A 4474-nucleotide genomic window follows, 5' to 3' on the forward strand; every position below is an offset into this window, starting at 1 on the left:
TTTGGAGTTGTTGAGGGTTTGTTCTTCAAGTTTTGAACTGGTTTTGATCAGAAGAAGGTGGCTACACTTGCTGTTCTTGAAGTGTTCTTCAAGGGTAACACTTTTGCTTTATTTTCCCCAATCTTGCACTAGTCTTTAACCTATCTTTCATACTGATTTAAGCTTTGTGTATAACTAAAAAAAGTCTTGTATTAGCATGCTTAAGATACTTCATTAAGGTCACTTTGGTGTTGGCGGTCGACCTCCCCCTCTTAGGCCTTGTTTGGCCCTTTTGTACCTTCTTTGTTGAGCTTTCAATCCTTATGTGTATTGGCCTTCCCACCACTGAAATCTAGAGGATTTTCAGTGGTGAAGAAGGGGTCTTGAACTCTTGCATAGGGGAGGGGCACCCCTCTCCCTTTGTCTCTCTTTTGTTTGCATTTTTGGCTCATAAGGGTAGCATGTATGCTTAGTTGCTTTTGGCTTCATTTCAGAGGTTTTTAGCTGTTATTTGGTCATATTATATCTCTATTTTTGGTCAAATTAATGGCCTCTTGCATGCTTAATATACTTGCTTTGTATTTCCTTATTTTGTCTAGAAGTGCATCATGCATTTAGCCTACCATGCTCTCATATTTTTGCCTAGCTTTGTGAAGCTTTTGGTCATGTTTCATCATGCTTGAGGTCTGTTAGGTATTGATTTGGTCATGCCTTTCATGCTTTGTATAGTCCCTTTGCATTCTAGCATGTTGGCATCGGGTGTGTGAGTCATTAGCATGCATTACCTTGGCTATTTCAGTGATTTGGAATCACTTATTATGTCATTTCAGTCCATGTTTTGTGCTTACATGCTTACATTTGTTCTCCTTTCAAAGCCTTGAAGAGATGTGGTCTCATGCTCTATGTTTGGGCTTTTATGCATGCCTATGTGTTTGAGTCATTCTAGCTGCCATAACATTGGGTTTTGGGACTTGTTTTGGTGCATTGTAACTCTGTTTTTGGTTGCATAGTCCATACCATGTTTGCTTGGGATAGGTGTTGGGCAATGCTCTCTTTTGTGGCCTTGAATGTCTTCTATTTCGCACCCATTCCCTAGCATGTTTTGGCATCATTCTTTGCATGCTTTTTAGAGTTTAACATGAGTGTTTAACATCCATGTATATCGCTTTCAAGTATGCCTAGAGTTGTCCCCTTCCATGCTTAGATGATGAACCTTGTTATGTGCATGTTTGCATGCATAATTGGTGCTCTTTTGCACCATCTTTGGCCATTGTTTTGGGGCATGGCTGAGGCCTCCCATTTCAGTTTAAGACCACCCTTGTACATAATTGCATACTTGGCATGATGTATATTGCATTACATTAGTTTCATGCTTGCATTATATCTTGCTTGCATTTTTGCATATTGCTTAGCTAATGGCATCGCATGACCTTGTTGCATACTTGGCATACTAATGTGACATTAGATTAGCTTGCATGTCTTGGTAGTATTGCATTGTATATGGCATACATGTATTGCATCTTGTTTGGTTTGGGGTGTCAAACCAAACTTGAGGAATGAGGCGTGTTCGTACTTAAAGTGACGAAACACGTCTCACTCCTCGGTCGCCAATGCCCTTGACCTCAACATGATAGGGCATGAGGCATTCATTTCTTTCGTGCATGCAATTACATTGAATGTCAAACTTGGCCTCTTAGGCCATCATGCATCGAAATGCATAATTGATGGCCCGAGGGTCGAGGGCCACACCCCCTTAAGTCCATAACATGATTGGGAGAGTGGCCATGCACACATTTGCTTGAAAATTCCATGCCATACACTGCTTGCCCTCTGCTGCTGTCAACTGTAGGATTCTGCAGGAATAAATGGCCGACCGGCCATCTCTAGTGCCGACCGGCCATCAGTGTCCAACCGATGACACAAGCTTTGGCCGATAACCCCATCCCCATGGCCGGTGGCCTTTTGTTCTGGCCGGTGGCACTCCACATCACTCAGAAGGAAGCTCAAAGCAGTTCTGGAAACTTTCACAATTTTCAAAGTAGCATGGCAGTGTAAACAGAGGCAATAGTGGCATGGTACGGGTTTCCGAGCAAGGCAAGTTAAGCATGCATCATCTACGCATTTCGAGGCAGGACTGCGGCCACCTTCCTTCTGCATTTAATTCGTTAATTAATTAGAAGTTTTGTAATATTTAATTCAGTAGTATTCATTTGGTTGTGTAATATTTATTCGGACCCTCCGAGTGAGGGAAATTGTGTAATAAGTGTGCGTGAGTGTGTGTATGTCTTCCAACCCCACGTCTTTCTTCCCTTTTTATTTACTAGCTTTCAATGGTTAGTATTAGGACATGTTTAAATTAGCATACCTTATGATATGCATGCGTGCATCCATACATTTGTCTTGCATGCACCGGGCTCGGCACATCATACTAACTGCATTGTATTTCAATTCCAAGTTGAATACGTGTTAGCTGTAGCATCGTCACACGCCATCTTAGAATAGCCGAGCCCATTGTAGTTGCATCTTGCATGCATTGCATTAGCCATCTTAACATGAACTAGGATCATGCATATGATTACTAACTAGTGTTTGTTTTGGCTTGGAGTACTCAACAAGCATTTATGTTTTAGCATCCTTGCATGAGTGTGAGTGTCGCCATGACAACATGCTTACCATGAGGCTATGTGCTTATGTGATATATCTTCCTGAATGCCTGTAGGTGAAGGTTGGCTTATCTAAATTGGAATAATGCATCGACTGTGAGTTTTAAGCCCACTAGACAATGGCAAAATCATGTTTTCTAAGCCCACCTGAAGGTGGCAAAATCTGCATTTCAAGCCTACTTGCGGGTAGCAAACAGTTTTCAAAACAAACATGAAATGTTTTGTTCCAATTCAGGCGACCTAGTCTATACTTGTTTTGCTGTGCGCATCACATAGTAAATCTAGGCTAATAACCGGAATAAGAACGCATAATGTTTTCAAAACTAGATATCATGGTTAGTAGAGGCCGATCTTCGGATCGGGCGAGCGGGGGTGCTCATAGCTGACCTTCCCCAATCGTACCCAAGTTCCCGAGCCGAGGTAACTTTGGTGATGACGGACACGTGGCCTTAGGCAAATGAGTCAGGGTTTCCTAAATTTCCCCCATAAAAAATATTTAGGTGGCGACTCTGTATCTGGCAAAGCAGTCCATGTTTGGCACTTCTTTCTAAAAATCTGTTTTCTCAAAACGATTTGCCGGATTTGGACTCTTTGGTTCAGACCTTGACAATTTGAGAGTCCGAACTGTAGTAAGCCCATACGAACAGAACGGGACTCATCCTCCCGGGGCATTCGGGGACGTCTACAGTTTCTAGCAACTCTGCTGGGGATGTTAGAGAGCTTGACTCGAACTTGTGATATCTTGTTTTGATTTCACTTTTGTGTTTCTTTGCATTGCATGTGCATTGGTGCGCCTAGGACACCGTGTTTTCCGTCTGCTATTCCTGAGTGGTTAGCCTGAGGCTGCGTTCCATAAGGTTGACCGGTTACGGGCTCTGCCAGTATGGGAACACAAACCCCGGTTTTACCGGGGCATCCTTTTTGACCATTCGACCTAGTGCATATTCGGAATCCATAGTGACCATTCCAAACTAGGACAGGTTGCTTACCCGATAATAGGTTGTTTGAAACCGCTGCATGTGTAGTGAAACCCTAGCTCCTGACAAAATAAGACAGGGAAATCCTACCCCAACATAGGGGTATTTTGGCTCTCACTTATCTGTTATGTGCTTTAGAGTTGCCTCTACAAGAATGCATGTATCAGTTCACAAGTTTGGGTATCAAGCCTGCGGGCACCAGCTCGGTATTTTGGGAGTCAGTTATCTGTAGGTATCAGATTCGGTTTTCGGGAACAATGATTTGGGGACAATAATCAGTATTGAGGAAAAGTGTATTCAACTTATCAACCGCGTGTTATGATGCCCAACTGTGTGTTGTGTGTTTATTTTACACTGTTGTGCTGTCCGTTTGTTTGGTTATTTATTATTGCTTTATTTATCTTCTTACTAGGTAGTTTAGCACGATTTCTTCCGACCCAGCAGATATTCCCTAAGCACTCTGGATTAGAGGTCGCCGACTCAATCGCTCTGAGGATCTGATCGACGGACAACCAGTGTTTTATTCCTTACCCCCGGTTATCAGACGGCGGTCGAGAAACGCAGTATATCGATACCGAGACTGCCAGATCAGTGGTCTTTGAACAGTCGGGTTAAGATTTCCGAACCTACTATAGAGGCAGATATACCGGCAGTTCAGATAAATCAGGGTAGTATGTCAGGGATGGAAGACATGGTGCGCCAGCTCCAGGAAAGCATAAAAGCCATGCAAGAGGACGCTGTTCGTCAAGCAGAATTTGCCAAACAGCAAGCCGTTGTTATGGCCCAACAGGCAGAGCTAATTACCCAGTTACAGCAGCAAACCAGAGCATCCGCTTCACACCAGGTTCCTCTCCC

This window comes from Camellia sinensis, chromosome 8 (genome assembly GCF_055761805.1).
Source record: "Camellia sinensis isolate YWXY chromosome 8, ASM5576180v1, whole genome shotgun sequence".
NCBI classification, from domain to species: domain Eukaryota; kingdom Viridiplantae; phylum Streptophyta; class Magnoliopsida; order Ericales; family Theaceae; genus Camellia; species Camellia sinensis.